The sequence below is a fragment of the Canis lupus genome, chromosome 6 (assembly GCF_011100685.1).
Source record: "Canis lupus familiaris isolate Mischka breed German Shepherd chromosome 6, alternate assembly UU_Cfam_GSD_1.0, whole genome shotgun sequence".
NCBI lineage: Eukaryota > Metazoa > Chordata > Mammalia > Carnivora > Canidae > Canis > Canis lupus.
In genome coordinates, this window is record NC_049227.1 from 27,943,900 (window position 1) to 27,962,462 (window position 18,563).

Consider the following 18,563-nt stretch of genomic DNA (forward strand, 5'->3'; position numbering starts at 1 on the left):
CCTTTATTGAAGAAATACAAGTAAAGTACTGGAAAATGGTGGGCCTCATGTCAGAAACTTATTCACAAATGATAGGGGTTGAGAAATTATTTGTACTGCAGTAACTTTTTTATACATTTAAGATCTTTTCAAAAAAAAAAACGAAAGAATTAGGGCTTTATTTCAGAGAAGAAAAGGAAAAGGGAATATGGATGTTTGGATATGCAGATAACAGGCTCCATCACAGATGGTACTTGAATACTATATCTGAAGAGGTAATTCCAAGGAAGTAATATTTAAAGCCAAAGCTGAAGATAAAAAGAGAGCCATCTATATGAGAGCAGGGAGACAAACTTTTCAGGCAGCAGAAATAGTATGTGCAAGGCAGCTGAATTTGAGTTATAACCCCTGCATTGTAGTTGAAAATAACAAATAAATAGTAATGTGGTTGAAAATAAACTGTGATTGTTTCAGAAACATAGGTAAGGTCACACCAGTGAGAATGAGGAAAATTAACAAGACAGGAAACAAATGTTGGAGAGGATGTGGAGAAAGGGGAACCCTCTTGCACTGTTGGTGAGAATGTGAACTGGTGCAGCCACTTTGGAAAATTGTGTGGAGGTTCCTCAAAATTTTTAAAAATAGATCTGCCCTACAACCCAGCAATTGTACTGTTTGGGATTTATCCCAAAGATACAGATTCAGTGAAATGCCGGGACACCTACACCCCGATGTTTCTAGCAGCAATGTCCACAATAGCCAAACTGGAAGGGGCCTCGGTGTCCACCGAAAGATGAATGGATAAAGAAGCTGTGGTACATGTATACAATGGAATATTACTCAGCCATTAGAAACAACAAATACCCACCATTTGCTTCGACGTGGATGGAACCAGAGGGTATTATGCTGAGTGAAATAAGTCAATCGGAGAAGGACAAACATTATATGGTCTTGTTCATTTGGGTAATATAAAATATAGTGAAAGGGAATAAAGGGGAAAGGAGAGAAAATGAGTGGGAAAGATCAGAGAGGGAGACAGAACATGGGAGACTCCTAACTCTGGGAAACGAACTAGGGGTGGTGGAAAGGGAGGTGGGTGGTGGGTTGGGGTGACTGGGTGACGGGCACTGAGGGGGGCACTTGATGGGATGAGCACTGGGTTTTATACTATATGTTGGAAAATTGAATTCCAATAAAAAGAAATTTTAAAAAAAGAAAGAAATAGGTTAGGACCACCATAAGTAGACTCATGTATTAGTCAGCTACAGCCAAAATAATACTGCATAACAAACAGCTAAAAATTCTCAGCAAGTGTTTATTTCTCATTCATGCCTTTGTGGGTTATCTAGAGCAGCTTTGCTTGAGGCTGCTAGTTGGGAGTTATGCTGGAGTAACCCTGCTCCATGAGTCTCTCCTTTTTCCAAGGCCAATAACGAAGTAAGACATGTTCCTGTGGAGAAGGTAGAAGCACAAGAAGGCAAGCCTTATCATATGAGCACATTTCAGGCATTTGCTAGAGTTAGATCTGCTCACATCACATTGGCCAAAGAAAGTCATGATCAATTCAGCAAAGGATGGAGAAGTAACCTACAGTCACCATCAGGGCAAAGTTACATGGCCTCCCCCTACACCAGTGGGGTCAAGAGGTAGAGGATGAATATTTACTGAACAATAATCTAATCTACCATAAAGCACAAACACTTCACAAAAGAGCCACAGTTAGGAAAATCTTCTATCTAATTTATTTTACTAGTGGGTGAGGGGGCGGGTAGATGACAAGGCCTTTATAAGAATTTTGTATACCCATAGACACACTTATTTTTGGAGGCCTCACCAGACGGCATTACAAACATATTACAAATTTACCTACATCTTACTTTAAATGGATTTTTTGCCATCAAATATTTTTTGAGAAAATTTCTAAATTTTGCTTCTGAAATTATTTGGCAATAAGTGACTTAATTTTTGATTGGATATGATTTCTTGGCAATTTGCATATTCAGAAGCTCTTGAAAGTGGGAAATGTTAATCTACCAGCGTTTTCAGATGTAATGAAATCTCTATGAACACTAAATTTAACAATTAGCAATATTGACAAAGTAGCACAGTTTGCAGTAAATTTTTTAAAATATTCATTAACTTCAACTCTGCTGTTTTCTTTCTGCATTTTGGAGCCAATAATTTTTGGGGGGAGGAGTCACAAACATTTTGGCAGACCCCTGAAAAACTCATAAATCCCAGTAAGACCCTGACTCTAAACAGATTAACAACATATATTTTGTGTGGAATCAGAGCTAATTGGGATTGGCAATGAAATACATACCCTCCAACTCCAAACTCCTTGCCACAGAAAAGTAAGAGCTGCTAACTGCAATAGAGCCCAACCCATCCAGAAGCCTCTCTGCCTGTGCAGGAGGGTGAATGGTTTGGGTTTGCTGATCTCAGAGCCCTTTATCACATTCACAATGCCATTCACACTGTATCCACTCCATTTGTAAGCCACATAAAAATGTCATCTTCCAATCTTGGCTCATTTCATCTTATATAAAAAGTCTCCCTTCCCAATGCCTTCATATCATTTCCCTGTTGTGATTAAAAAAACAAAGGTAATAAAAGTTGGCCTACCGGTTGGTCCTCCAAGGACCACGATGTGATTGAAGGAGCAATAATTTACCACAATGCCCCAAGGAAAGTGTGCTCGATAATGTAACAGAGCTCAAGTTAATAGTGGCGGAGCTAGTTTCACGGATACCACACCATAGACTGCTCACTTTCAATTAGTTATGCACATATTAAAGGGGGACAACATATATTTGCAGCAAACATTTATATGGACATGAGATGTCACAAAAATTTAGCTCTCTGCCTCTTCTGGCAATTAGGTAACATGGGAACAATCACTAACCATGGAAAAGATCCTTGAAAAGTAATGAAAGCCAATCTCTGGGGTTGTCCTGCTTCAAGTGTCTGCTCCATGCCAAGCACTTTGCATGTGTAAATGGGATGATGTAAGTTCCAAATGAAGTCACATTTTTGTTCCCTACAGTCCCCATCCCCTAGTTCAGCACATGGTATGTGTCAGCCACTCAAGTAGTAGTTGGGTGAACAATTGAAAGATTTGCTTCAACCACGTAAGACTCTAATGCGGGTTAGGCCACCCATTTACCAACATTCCACTTATAAGAAGGGGCAAGGTGGGAAAAAGAAAAAAAAACAACACCTGACTAGCAGCAGCCCTATTCTCAAATAAAACTTTGTTTCTGAACTAGATGCCAATCTTACCACGGAGAGAAAGAGGTTCATCAGTGGAAACTCAGCATGCTCACTCTCTTCACAAATCCTAACAGTCCACTTCCCAGGTGCCAGGATCAAACCAGTTCTATCATGCTATTTTCTATCTTGCAATGGTTTGTCTCTAGGCCCTTCTTAGAAAGTTTTATTTATTTACTTATTTTGAGAGAAAGAAAGTGCATGAGCAGGTGAGAGGGAGAGGGAGGGGGTAAAGAGAATATTAAGCGGGCTCCATGCCCAGTGCAGAGCCCCACACAGGGCTCAATCTCATGACCCTGAGGTCATGGCCTGAGTTAAAATCAAGATTTGAACGTTTAACTGACTGAGTCACACAGGTGCCCCTGTCTCTAAGCCCTTCTTTCCTCAAGACTAGGACTTTATGATCCCAAGCAAATATCCCAACTGTACACATTCCTAAAAACAGTAAGTCACATATTTACCCATGCATTCAACAAATTATTTAGTGGATGCCCACTCCAGGCCAGTTGCTAGGTCAGGTGCTGGTGATGCTGCAGCAAGCAATACACACATTTGGTCCCCTGCCCTTGTGGAGCTCACAGTTCAGTGCAGGAATGAGACTTTAGTCAAATAAACACAGTAATGGATGTATAATCAGAAACCCAAGTAATTGCTCTGTAGAGAAGGGATATGATTTGATAACAGGGAGTTGTAGAAGACTTCCAAAGATAGTGTCTAGGTTCTGAAGAATGAATAGGAGTTAAATGAGCAGTTAATGTGGATTAAGGTGGTTCCACAAAACAGAAGCATGTTCAAGGGTCCTGCGGCAGTGTGTCAAACCAAAGGAGTGAGGAGAAGCAGGATATGAGGCTAGAGAGATAAACAAGGACCAAACATACAGGAGCTTGTAACCATGTTGAGGATTTTTACCCCAAAATAACACAAAGCCATCAGAGGGTAGCAAGGTGTGATTTGCCAAAACTTCCAATTAGCTATGTCCTTCTCTGCACTCATGTTTCAGGTAAAAGGAGCTAAGGAGTCAAAACATGAGGTGATGCAACTTCAGTTTAAATGATTTCCATGATCTACCTCAGGTCAGTCTATTTTTGGACCTATCTCATACATATTAATTGCTCCTACTGATCATTCATTGTGTGCCTGGCATGTGATGATGCACACTTTATACACATTATCACATTTAATCCTCACAGGATTAAATCCTATCACCATCCTCATTTTACAGATGAGGAAACTGAGGCTCACAGGTCAATAATTTGTCCCAAATGGCATAGCTAAAAAAGGGAGGAGCCAGGACTCACTCAAATGCATAGGATTCTTTCTCTAATAAGCAAAATGGGTGAAGAGGAGTGGGTGATAGAGGTTTCCAGTTATAGAATGAATAAGTCACAGAGATGAGATATGCAACATAGGGAATATAGTCAATGGTACTTGTGTGGCATGGCGATAGATGTGAGTTACACTTGTGGTGAGCACAGCATAACATACAGAGAACTTGAATCTGACTACACCTAAAACTAATGTAACATTGTGTATCAACCATACTTCAATTAAAAAAAAAAACATTAAAAACAGAAACTCTGCTCCTGCAGACTCCTTAAACATCAAAGGACGTCTGGTAAGAGGAAGAGATGTTGCAGCAAGTCACAGCAGGAAATAACATCTTTTTCAGACAGAGGAACAGCGTGGAAGAATGAACCTACCTGGTGCACCCATAAACATGGCAGGGGAAGAGGTCAGAGAAAGTGGAGACCTGTTCAGGTGGGCCAGGCAATGGTTGGTCTTGCATGTGCATTAAATAAAGCCTCAGTGACACGGGAGTTAGGCACAGTAAGGCAGTCACAAACACACACGTTTATATAAAACCACATTTTCGAGGTGTGGCTTGCTGGCAGATCACAGCAAGATGCTTTATTAAGCCTCTGCCTGCACTTGGGAGCTTAAAAATGACGCACTGTAGTCAATCGACTTTGATTTGGGAAAGAGACAGACACAAAGGGAGAGACACTTCACCTGCTTTTTAATATATGGGATCAGAGTAGAGAGCTGGCCGGCAGTGTCCAGTATCCTAAATCAGTGACAGGGACTACCATCAGCAGTGGCAAGGGAGACGATGGAACAAACAGGACACCAGCTGGAATAACAAGTAACACCTTCAACAAGCCGGAAGAGTCATTTCTCTTCTTCTTCATTGACTCTGAGCCCTGGAGAAATGCCACAGCAATTTATGGAAAGAACAGTTAAAGGTAGACAGTGCCTAGATATTATTTCTGCCAGCTCATGTTAGTTCGTTTGGTAAACATTTTGCATTTGCACGTTGACGTAGTTTAATAATAACTGTCGATGCCAATGATAAATGCCATCGTGATGGCACAAATACCCTTCTGGGCTTGGGGAGGTGGCGAAGTAGGGGCTGACTTCCACATCTCCTGTCCTTTCGGTTGTTATTAATAACAATGATGGTAATTCACATTTGTGCAGCTTTCTGATTTCAGAGAGCTTCGTTAGGGCGTTCCAAGAGCCCCTACCTACTTTACTGCATCTCTTCTTCCCTCCACAGTATCCAGTATCTGTTCTGGCCCCCTCTGGAACTGAAAGTTTGACCATGTCAGAAAAGGCCATCTAACTAGCGGGATTTGCATAAAACAGGAACAACTACCTAAAATGGCTACAGAATACAGGCAGGTACATAAACAAAGAGGGAGGAATGAAGAGTAATAGGGAGTGCATGCCCCTTTGAAAGGTGGGTCAGCTGCTTCTTGGCTTGTACCTGCCAGCTGTTTCCACTCCCAATGCAGACAGGTCTTCCATATACTAAGAGAAACTAAAAGGTCAATACTATATAAATTTCCCAATTATTAAATGATTATAAATGGATTTTTTAAAACATCGTACCAAACAAAATACAGCTGAGGGCCAGAAATGGCCCTTAAGACCTCAGCTTGTGACCAGAGAAGTTCATTAAGTTGGAACTTTATGGAGTTGACAAAAGGGTTGATCGTGATAGACCAAGCCACATTTAAAAGCATAACTCTTTATAGTTTCACATGTATTGGGATTCACTTGGTTGCCATTAACAGGAATCCAACTCAAATGGACTTAAGCAACAACTGGGATTTAATAAAATGATAGTTAAAAGCGAAGTTAACCAACCAAACCATGGGGCAGGAAGAAAAAATGTGGACTTCAGGCACAGCTGGAACCAGGGCCCTAGAGCTCACCAGGGCTCATATGACTCTGTCTTGCATGTCTGTTTCCCTCAGTACATCAGATTCAACTCTCCCACTGCAAAGTGACCTCCTCTCCAACCACCAAAGTTCCCAAGATTGACATCATGGGCCTCTCATCCTCAAGGAAGTGTGGATTAATATTCTGTCCTACACACAACTTCCCCCCACCAAGGAAAGACTTGTGACTGTACCAGCATAGTGCAAGTGCCCATACTGCTCAATCACCAGTGGCCAAAAAGACAGGTATCATAATGGGCCAGCTTCATTGAGATGCCCTCCCCTGAAGAAGGCAACTCTGGCCAGGAGGTTACCATGGGAGAATATAGCAGCCACCACCACAGTCTCACAGAGGGCAAAGCTGTTGCAGGAGAGCAGTGCGGTCCTACACATACTTGGGTCCAGAGACCTACCACTAGTTCATTCTACATCACAGTGACATGGATGGAGAGTGACTATGGTGGTCACCCCACAGGGCTGCAGAGCTCATTCCCCAGCTGCCAGGAGGTTGGTTCCTGATGGCTCGCTGCTGAGTCTTCCTCAGAAACCACCCCTTGGCCAAAGGGAGCTGCCTCATCCAAGGGGGAAGTCCCCATCTAATGACTAATTAGTTGGGCACAAGGTTGAAGGCCTTTCCCAGCTTCAGAGCTCCAAGTGGGATCAGTTGAGGTTTCCACAGCCACCTCATCCCAGTCCAGCTTCTCTCTTCACTTCATCCTGCTTCCCTCACTCCTTCATAGGATGTCTCCTCAGTAAACTTCCTGCAGGCATATCTCCACTTCAGAGTTTCACTCCAAAGAACACAACCTAGTAGCTGATATCAAGAAGGATCCTAAGAACCGGATTCTAAAATATGCTCTGGAGTGGGCTCACCCACTGCTTGCTGGCAGGCAGAGCCCCATGGTTGGGGGAAGGTGGAACAGTCATCTTTTTGGAATGCTGTGGCAGTACAATTGTTAGCCTTCCTACTAGAGATGACCTGGGGTAGGGTTCCAGTGGGAGGGTGGGTGTGACAGCTCAGGAGTTTGAGAGGCTCAGGAGAGGTCATATCAGCTCTGGGACTGAAATACCTGGAAACAGAAAGAAAACAGATTCAACTCCAAATTCTTAAAAGAGGACCTGCCCAAAGAATGGGGCTCAGTCATTCATGCTGAGTTATAGTCTCCCTTTTCAGGTTCAGTCTTCTTGCTTACAAAAAGGTTGTTTATTCATAAAATTCCCTAAGTCTAAAGATGGTAGGTTTGATGAAGACATGAATCAGATGGACAAACAGACTTGATAGACAGTAATACTCCTCACTTCCCCATCTCAATGGGACAGCCAGAGGGAGGGCAAGACCCATCAATACCTCCCATAGGCCCCAACAGAGAGAGTATGGCACCCACAAAATAGCTCTAATCATGCCATGATTAGCGGATGCCCCCAGACAGGCAAAAGGATCAGACCAGAGAATGCGTCTGCCAAACCTGGGGTGAAGTGAGCATTACTCACTCCTGCCCAGGGCAGGCCAGAAGAGGCCTGGGGCCCCGGCCATGAGCCTACAAGCCCTGTTGGCCCACTACCCACCCAAAACCCTTCTGTGGACCCCCAACAATACTCAGAAGACACAGTTGAATGTCTCCACTGATTACAAGGCACTCTCTCATCCATCATCGCCCAAGATCTTCACAAGAGCTACATGAGGCATACCGGTGACTTCCCCCATTTTACTAATGAGGAGCCTAAGGCTCTGGTAACTCAGTGGCTTGCTCCAGGTCATGTAGCTGGAAAAGACAAGCAGGATTTTGAGCCCTAGCCTCTGGCTTTCATTCTTCTGCTCTTGAATGTATCCAAAGCCCACATGGTTGGAGAATATGTATATGGGAGAAAAGCCAGATGCAGGGAAGCATTCAAGTTCCTATCTCCACCCAGTGGGTCCCTACTGGACTCCTTATGTCTTCACCCAATCCAGCTTTTACACCCCACTCCCACCCCAACCCTAGGCCTTACCCGGGCCCTTCCAGCCCACAAACATACACCCAACTTCTTCCTCACACATCCAACCCCTAGAGTTCCTTCCTTGAGGCTCCATTGGAAGCTTACCTCTGCCCCAGTGGTCCTCCCAGATTCCTGCCTCCCTCCATGAGTTTGGCCTCTGATTCCTCACAACCTAGGCTCTCAGGCTTAGATCAAACAACCTCTACAAAGCCCATAATCCTTGGGTGGATATTTTAAGGAGCTTTCCTCAGACTTCATTAAGGCATAAAAGCTCCTGGCAAGACTGGCAATTCCTTGCACAGGGGGCAGGGCTGTGTTATAGATCTGTGGTATGGACGGAATATGCCCCCTCCCCAAAATTCATATGTTGAAGCCTTAACCCCCAATGTTATATTAGGAGATGAGGCTGCTGGAGATTAGGAATAGATGAGATCATAAGGGAAAGGGCTCTCATGATGGGATTAATAACCTTGTAAGAAAAGGAAGAGATCTCTCTCTCTCTCTCTCTTTCTCTCTCTTTCAGCCATGTGAAGACACAGCAACCAGATGGACATCTGCAAGCCAAGAAGAGTTCTCACTAGGAACCAAATTGGCCAGCACCTAGATCTTGGACTTCCAGACTGTAGAACCATAAGAAATCAACATTTGTTGTTTAAGCTACCAGGTCGATAGTATTCTGTTAGGGCAGCCCCATCAGGCTAAGACAGGCTGCTTTCACTCTTTGAATGATGCCCAGTATAGTGCACAGCCAATCTAGACTTTGTTCAACACCACACCCTTGTACTGCCTGTGGGAGTCTCAGGCCAGAGAGATGCAGATTGCGGATGGTGGAGTAAGAGGAGGAAGGATCAAACAAAAGCTGTCTAGATACAGCCTCCTGGCAAAGGCCCTGAAAGCCCTGAGAGCAGTTGGCCACGCCTCTCTGGCACACTCTGCACCTGCTCCCATCCCGCCAACTCCAAACCCAACAACCACCCAACTCTCCACTCGCTCTTCCTTCAGACACTATCGAGGTGGGAACTACTTCCCTCGCACGCCCAGAAGAGCCAGATGGCACCTGCCAGCAGCCCAGTAACCAGACTTCACCAACCTAGATCCCAAGGGCTGTCTGATCTCAGCCCAATACACAAATCAGATCCTCAAGAGAGAGAAAAATTGAGCTTCCTTGCCAGTTGGCCATATGGTAGCCCCTGGATGTTCAAATGTCCTAGAACATGGGAAAGAGCTGTGATCAGGCCTTGTGAAGACACAGGCCAGCTCTCTCTGTTCCATCCACATTTCCCATAACAAGCCAGAGAAGGACCCTTGCAGGTCTGAGGGAAGAGGCTAAGGAAAGAAATTAATGAGAAAGCAGGCGTGAGGAGACCAATATGAAAAATATATGTTCATTATCACTCATATGTCTCGTGCTTTGGTAACCTTGTTTCAAGAAAGTAAATAATTTGGCCTACTCCCTAATCTTTCTGGATTTGCATGGGGTCTTTTTTTTTTTTGTAAATTTATTTTTTATTGGTGTTCAATTTGCCAACATATAGAATAACACCCAGTGCTCATCCCATCAAGTGCCTCCCTCAGTACCCATCACCCAGTCACCCCCACCCACCGCCCCCCTTCCATTCCCCCACCTCTAGTTCGTTTCCCAGAGTTAGGAGTCTCTCATGTTCTGTCTCCCTTTCTGATATTTCACATGGGGTCTTTTTAAGAGTAGTTCACCTGGATATGAAAGTCAGCTCTGTATCCATGGAGCTGTGGCCATATTTATTCAGTTGGAGATTTGCACAGCAAGGGAGTTTATGTTTCTGGGAGAAACAGCAATTTGGTAGTGGAACCCCAAATTTGGCTCCACAAATGTCACCTTATTTAACTTTTTTTATTCTGGTCAAATGTAATTTTTTTAAAGATTTTATTTATTTATTCATTAAAGACACAGAGAGAGAGAGAGAGGGAGAGGCAGAGACATAGGCAGAGGGAGAAGCAGGCTCCATGCAGGGAGCCCAATGTGGGACTCAATCCCAAGACTCCGGGATCATGCCCCGAGTGGAAGGCAGACTCTCAACTGCTGAGCAACCCAGACGTCCCTCAAATGTAATTTTTATATTGAAATACATTGATATATAACATTGTCTAAGTTTAGGTATACAAAGCATTGATTTGATACACTAGAAGTTATAATGCTTACACCTCCATTACATTATGTAACTCCTCACAATTTGCTTGACCTTTCTCAGGATACATGCTAAAGTGAGGCTGTTGGTTCATTCTTAAATCCCACCACCCACCCTTTTTTTGAGCAAATACCATGCCAGTACTCTGCCAGGTGAAAGTTCATATGAAGATGGTAAGGTCAACACTCTAGGTCAATGGTAAGCTTCAGATAACTCAGGAGATGGTGAAATCAATATCCTCTCAATCAGGATGCAGATCTTTAGTGAGAATGTGTTATGCTCAGAACTCTTTGCTTTGACATGGGTGTTTAAACCAATTCTCTTGACTGGTGGTGATGACTGGTTATTCAACAAAACATTGCCTGCAACAATGATTATCTATAGTGGGCTCAGCAGGTCAGTCCTTGGTCAACCAACAGCAAGTGAGTAATTAGTGTAGGCTGCAGGAAAAAGAAACACTAACTTATCCTTGAAAATTCCATGCCTGTGTAGGACAAAAAGAAGCCAGTGCTTGAGGAGGTGGTTCTTAGCAACAGAGCTATTCAGGTAAATCTTGGGGAATGAGACTGAGAAAGATAAAGAAATGTCTCTTTTCCCAGGCTGATACAGAAAGGTCCTCCTCGATGCTACCTGGAGACACAAGCACTAGTAGACAACCAAGGGTACCTGGACTACCAGTGATGGACATGGAATTCCATTTAGGATATGTCCAATGCCCCCATTTTTTAGACTTCCTGTTGCCAGCATCAGTTGACATTTAGGGTTTGAAAACTGATGTACAGTTAAGGAAGCCTTTAATAGATCAGTGACCAAAAAAAAAAAAAAGATCAGTGACCAGATCTGTCCAGCTGCGTGGTTCCCAAGCAGTTACAAATTCAGATTTGGATGACCAACTACCATTAGGGCCGGCATTCAGAGTTAAGCAGGTGTGTGACTGCTTGAGCACCCACTGAGACTAAAGGCCCACGGCAGTGATCCTGCGGGCAGGTGTCTCCCAGAGTAACGGTGCTTCTTCCTTGGCTCCATTCTCTCCATGCCTTCCTATCACTACACTCATCTGAGATGCACCCAGTTAGTTTGATCCTGCTGATCAGACTAGTGCCAACCTATCTCCAGCCTCACTGCCTGCCATCCCCATTGGATGTGGAAGGAAGAGACACTGTCTGTGACAGTGCATCTCAGTGGCATGGACAATGTGGGCTTTGGAGACATGTCTAGGGCTATATCCCAGCTATCAGTCTGTGCATTTTTATAAGTTAACCTCCCTGGATCTAAGTTTCCTTATCTGTAAAACAGAACTTCAGTGGCAAGGAGCAGTGAGGAGCTCCCCCAAGCCTCTTGAGTCAGGGCATTAATCCACTCACAAGGGCTCTATCCTCATGAACTCATCTCTTCCCAGAGATCTCACCTCCCAAAACCATCACAACATATGAGGGAGGGGAGGAGACGCAAACATTCAGTCAACAGGAGCAGACAAGGCTTGGAAGACGGGGCCCAGGTGGCAACAAAGTAGTGGCAGAGGGAATACAGTGCAGGGTTGGGGATGGGGGGAGGACAGACAGTCCTGGCTTCATGTTCCTACTCGACCACTTACTGTCCATGGGATCTCTAGTGAGCCCCTCAACCTCTCTGAGCCTCCACTTCCTCAACTGCAAAATGGAGATAGTAACTCAGTGTCTGTGAAGATATGATGAGGTTTCTGCTTGTGGCACAAACCCAGGGACACATTCAGAGTAAATTCAGAGCTCTTTCCTTGCTATAAAAACTGACCTTTTAGAAAAAAAAAAAAAGAAAGAAAATGGGCTTGCCTAGCCATTACAGACTACTGCTTTTCTCATAATCTGACATGATACAGAGACATCTGATGAAGAAGCCAGCGGGCACTGAAATATCAATTGTAAGATAATTAGTAATCACTGCAAGTCCAGCCTTTTCCCAAGGAAGCCCCTGCATGGCCATTCCGGGCCTCCAAGCCAGGGTCCCAGAGCACAGCCTTCTGCTTTGGCTGATGCTGGGGCTCTGTCTCCTGGGGAAAGGAGTTTGATACAAGAAAGAACTTTCAGGGGGGAGGAGCAAGATGGCGGAAGAGTAGGGTCTCCAAATCACCTGTCTCCACCAAACTACCTAGAAAACCTTCAAATTATCCTGAAAATCTATGAATTCGGCCTGAGATTTAAAGAGAGACCAGCTGGAATGCGACAGTGAGAAGAGTTCGCGCATCTATCAAGGTAGGAAGACGGGGAAAAAGAAGTAAAGAAACAAAGGCCTCCAAGGGGGAGGGGCCCGCGAGGAGCCGGGCTGAGGCCGGGGCGAGTGTCCCCAGGACAGGAGAGCCCCGTCCCGGAGACGCAGGAGCTGCACCGACCTTCCCGGGCGGAAAGGGGCTCGCGGGGAGTTGGAGCAGGACCCAGGAGGGCGGGGATGCCCTCGGGCTCCCGGGGACAGTAACAGCAACTGCGCGCCCAGGAGAGTGCGCCGAGCTCCCTAAGGGCTGCAGCGCGCACGGCGGGACCCGGCGGGACCGGAGCAGCTGAAGGGGCTCGGGCGGCGGCTCCGCGGAGGGGGCTGCGGGGCCCCGGGAGCAGCTCGGAGGGGCTCGGGCAGAAGAAGAGGCTCCGTGCGGTGGGGGCTGCGCGGTTCCAGGAGCAGCTCGGAGGGGCTCGGGCAGAGGAAGAGGCTCCGTGCGGAGGGGGCTGCGCGGTTCCAGGAGCAGCTCGGAGGGGCTCCGGCGGCGGCTCCGCGGAGGGGGCTGCGGGGCGGGAGCGCGAATCCACCAGCGCAGGCTCCGGAGCACAGGGCGCCGGGACACAGCCCAGGATCCCGCCTCCCCCGGGACAGGCAGAGGCCGGGAGGGCCCAGGACAGCAAGGACGCTCCTGCCCCAGCTGAGCACATCAGCGGCCCCGCCCCGGAGCCTCCAGGCCCTGCAGACGGAGTTCCGGCCGGAGCTGAATCCAGGTTTCCAGAGCTGCCCCGCCACTGGGGCTGTTCCTCCTGCGGCCTCACGGAGTAAACAACCCCCACCGAGCCCTGCACCAGGCAGGGGCACAGCAGCTCCCCCAACTGCTAACACCTGAAAATCAGCACAACAGGCCCCTCCCCCAGAACACCAGCTAGACCGACAACTTCCAGGAGAAGCCAAGGGACTTAAAGTACACAGAATCAGAAGATACTCCCCGGTGGTTCTTTTTTTGTTTGTTTGTTTTTGTTTTGTTTTGCTTTTTGATTTGTTTCCTTCCCCCACCCCCCTTTTTTTTCTCCTTTCTTTTTCTTTCTCTTTTTCTTCTTTTTTTTTTTTTTTTCTTTTTCTTCCCTTTTTTTTTTCTCTTTCTCTTTTCTTTCCTTCTTTCTCTCCTCTCTTTTTCTCTTTTTCCCAATACAACTTGCTTTTGGCCACTCTGCACTGAGCAAAATGACTAGAAGGAAAACCTCACCTCAAAAGAAAGAATCAGAAACAGTCCTCTCTCCCACAGAGTTACAAAATCTGGATTACAATTCAATGTCAGAAAGCCAATTCAGAAGCACTATTATACAGCTACTGGTGGCTCTAGAAAAAAGTATAAAGGACTCAAGAGACTTCATGACTGCAGAATTTAGAGCTAATCAGGCAGAAATTAAAAATCAATTGAATGAGATGCAATCCAAACTAGAAGTCCTAACGACGAGGGTTAACGAGGTGGAAGAACGAGTGAGTGACCTAGAAGACAAGTTGATAGCAAAGAGGGAAACTGAGGAAAAAAGAGACAAACAATTAAAAGACCATGAAGATAGATTAAGGGAAATAAACGACAGCCTGAGGAAGAAAAACCTACGTTTAATTGGGGTTCCCGAGGGCGCCGAAAGGGACAGAGGGCCAGAATATGTATTTGAACAAATTCTAGCTGAAAACTTTCCTAATCTGGGAAGGGAAACAGGCATTCAGATCCAGGAAATAGAGAGATCCCCCCCTAAAATCAATAAAAACCGTTCAACACCTCGACATTTAATTGTGAAGCTTGCAAATTCCAAAGATAAGGAGAAGATCCTTAAAGCAGCAAGAGACAAGAAATCCCTGACTTTTATGGGGAGGAGTATTAGGGTAACAGCAGACCTCTCCACAGAGACCTGGCAGGCCAGAAAGGGCTGGCAGGATATATTCAGGGTCCTAAAGGAGAAGAACATGCAACCAAGAATACTTTATCCAGCAAGGCTCTCATTCAAAATGGAAGGAGAGATAAAGAGCTTCCAAGACAGGCAGCAACTAAAAGAATATGTGACCTCCAAACCAGCTCTGCAAGAAATTTTAAGGGGGCCTCTTAAAATTCCCCTTTAAGAAGAAGTTCAGTGGAACAGTCCACAAAAACAAAGACTGAATAGATATCATGATGACACTAAACTCATATCTCTCAATAGTAACTCTGAATGTGAACGGGCTTAATGACCCCATCAAAAGGCGCAGGGTTTCAGACTGGATAAAAAAGCAGGACCCATCTATTTGCTGTCTACAAGAGACTCATTTTAGACAGAAGGACACCTACAGCCTGAAAATAAAAGGTTGGAGAACCATTTACCATTCGAATGGTCCTCAAAAGAAAGCAGGGGTAGCCATCCTTATATCAGATAAACTAAAATTTACCCCAAAGACTGTAGTGAGAGATGAAGAGGGACACTATATCATACTTAAAGGATCTATTCAACAAGAGGACTTAACAATCCTCAATATATATGCTCCGAATGTGGGAGCTGCCAAATATATAAATCAATTATTAACCAAAGTGAAGAAATACTTAGATAATAATACACTTATACTTGGTGACTTCAATCTAGCTCTTTCTATACTCGATAGGTCTTCTAAGCAAAACATCTCCAAAGAAACGAGAGCTTTAAATGATACACTGGACCAGATGGATTTCACAGATATCTACAGAACTTTACATCCAAACTCAACTGAATACACATTCTTCTCAAGCGCACATGGAACTTTCTCCAGAATAGACCACATATTGGGTCACAAATCGGGTCTGAACCGATACCAAAAGATTGGGATTGTCCCCTGTATATTCTCGGACCATAATGCCTTGAAATTAGAACTAAATCACAACAAGAAGTTTGGAAGGACCTCAAACACATGGAGGTTAAGGACCATCCTGCTAAAAGATAAAAGGGTCAACCAGGAAATTAAGGAAGAATTAAAAAGATTCATGGAAACTAATGAGAATGAAGATACAACCGTTCAAAATCTTTGGGATGCAGCAAAAGCAGTCCTAAGGGGGAAATACATCGCAATACAAGCATCCATTCAAAAACTGGAAAGAACTCAAATACAAAAGCTAACCTTACACATAAAGGAGCTAGAGAAAAAACAGCAAATAGATCCTACACCCAAGAGAAGAAGGGAGATAATAAAGATTCGAGCAGAACTCAACGAAATCGAGACCAGAAGAACTGTGGAACAGATCAACAGAACCAGGAGTTGGTTCTTTGAAAGAATTAATAAGATAGATAAACCATTAGCCAGCCTTATTAAAAAGAAGAGAGAGAAGACTCAAATTAATAAAATCATGAATGAGAAAGGAGAGATCACTACCAACACCAAGGAAATACAAACGATTTTAAAAACATATTATGAACAGCTCTACGCCAATAAATTAGGCAATCTAGAAGAAATGGACGCATTCCTGGAAAGCCACAAACTACCAAAACTGGAACAGGAAGAAATAGAAAACCTGAACAGGCCAATAACCAGGGAGGAAATTGAAGCAGTCATCAAAAACCTCCCAAGACACAAGAGTCCAGGGCCAGATGGCTTCCCAGGAGAATTTTATCAAACGTTTAAAGAAGAAATCATACCTATTCTCCTAAAGCTGTTTGGAAAGATAGAAAGAGATGGAGTACTTCCAAATTCGTTCTATGAAGCCAGCATCACCTTAATTCCAAAGCCAGACAAAGACCCTGCCAAAAAGGAGAATTACAGACCAATATCCCTGATGAACATGGATGCAAAAATTCTCAACAAGATACTGGCCAATAGGATCCAACAGTACATTAAGAAAATTATTCACCATGACCAAGTAGGATTTATCCCTGGGACACAAGGCTGGTTCAACACCCGTAAAACAATCAATGTGATTCATCATATCAGCAAGAGAAAAACCAAGAACCATATGATCCTCTCATTGGATGCAGAGAAAGCATTTGACAAAATACAGCATCCATTCCTGATCAAAACTCTTCAAAGTGTAGGGATAGAGGGAACATTCCTCGACATCTTAAAAGCCATCTATGAAAAGCCCACAGCAAATATCATTCTCAATGGGGAAGCACTGGGAGCCTTTCCCCTAAGATCAGGAACAAGACAGGGATGTCCACTCTCACCACTGCTATTCAACATAGTACTGGAAGTCCTAGCCTCAGCAATCAGACAACAAAAAGACATTAAAGGCATTCAAATTGGCAAAGAAGAAGTCAAACTCTCTCTCTTCGCCGATGACATGATACTCTACATAGAAAACCCAAAAGTCTCCACCCCAAGATTGCTAGAACTCATACAGCAATTCGGTAGCGTGGCAGGATACAAAATCAATGCCCAGAAGTCAGTGGCATTTCTAAACACTAACAATGAGACAGAAGAAAGAGAAATTAAGGAGTCAATCCCATTTACAATTGCACCCAAAAGCATAAGATACCTAGGAATAAACCTCACCAAAGATGTAAAGGATCTATACCCTCAAAACTATAGAACACTTCTGAAAGAAATTGAGGAAGACACAAAGAGATGGAAAAATATTCCATGCTCATGGATTGGCAGAATTAATATTGTGAAAATGTCAATGTTACCCAGGGCAATATACACGTTTAATGCAATCCCTATCAAAATACCATGGACTTTCTTCAGAGAGTTAGAACAAATTATTTTAAGATTTGTGTGGAATCAGAAAAGACCCCGAATAGCCAGGGGAATTTTAAAAGAGAAAACCATATCTGGGGGCATCACAATGCCAGATTTCAGGTTGTACTACAAAGCTGTGGTCATCAAGACAGTGTGGTACTGGCACAAAAACAGACACATAGATCAGTGGAACAGAATAGAGAATCCAGAAGTGGACCCTGAACTTTATGGGCAACTAATATTCGATAAAGGAGGAAAGACTATCCATTGGAAGAAAGACAGTCTCTTCAATAAATGGTGCTGGGAAAATTGGACATCCACATGCAGAAGAATGAAACTAGACCACTCCCTTTCACCATACACAAAGATAAACTCAAAATGGATGAAAGATCTAAATGTGAGACAAGATTCCATCAAAATCCTAGAGAAGAACACAGGCAACACCCTTTTTGAACTCGGCCATAGTAAGTTCTTGCAAGATACATCCACAAAGGCAAAAGAAACAAAAGCAAAAATGAACTATTGGGACTTCATCAAGATAAGAAGCTTTTGCACAGCAAAGGATACAGTCAACAAAACTCAAAGACAACCTACAGAATGGGAGAAGATATTTGCAAATGACATATCAGATAAAGGGCTAGTTTCCAAGATCTATAAAGAACTTATTAAACTCAACACCAAAGAAACAAACAATCCAATCATGAAATGGGCAAAAGACATGAACAGAAATCTCACAGAGGAAGACATAGACATGGCCAACATGCATATGAGAAAATGCTCTGCATCACTTGCCATCAGGGAAATACAAATCAAAACTACAATGAGATACCACCTCACACCAGTGAGAATGGGGAAAATTAACAAGGCAGGAAACAACAAATGTTGGAGAGGATGCGGAGAAAAGGGAACCCTCCTACACTGTTGGTGGGAATGTGAATTGGTGCAGCCACTCTGGAAAACTGTGTGGAGGTTCCTCAAACAGTTAAAAATATACCTGCCCTACGACCCAGCAATTGCACTGTTGGGGATTTACCCCAAAGATACAAATGCAATGAAACGCCGGGACACCTGCACCCCGATG

General features: G+C 44.2%; 1 long non-coding RNA gene across 3 annotated transcripts in view; it reads right to left on the bottom strand.

Annotated features, from left to right (window-relative positions):
• Nucleotides 1-1,306: 1,306 nt before the first annotated feature.
• Nucleotides 1,307-18,563, bottom strand: part of LOC102154922 — a 36,672-nt gene continuing 19,415 nt past the window's right edge. For 2 of the 3 annotated variants that reach the window (XR_005360891.1, XR_005360892.1), the window contains exons 3-4: nucleotides 4,950-7,543; nucleotides 1,309-1,429 (exon numbers count right to left, since the gene is read on the bottom strand). This is a non-coding gene — a long non-coding RNA (uncharacterized LOC102154922). Of the gene's footprint in view, nucleotides 1,430-4,949; nucleotides 7,544-18,563 lie in introns of all 3 variants that reach the window. The other variant, XR_005360893.1, reaches the window with a different exon arrangement.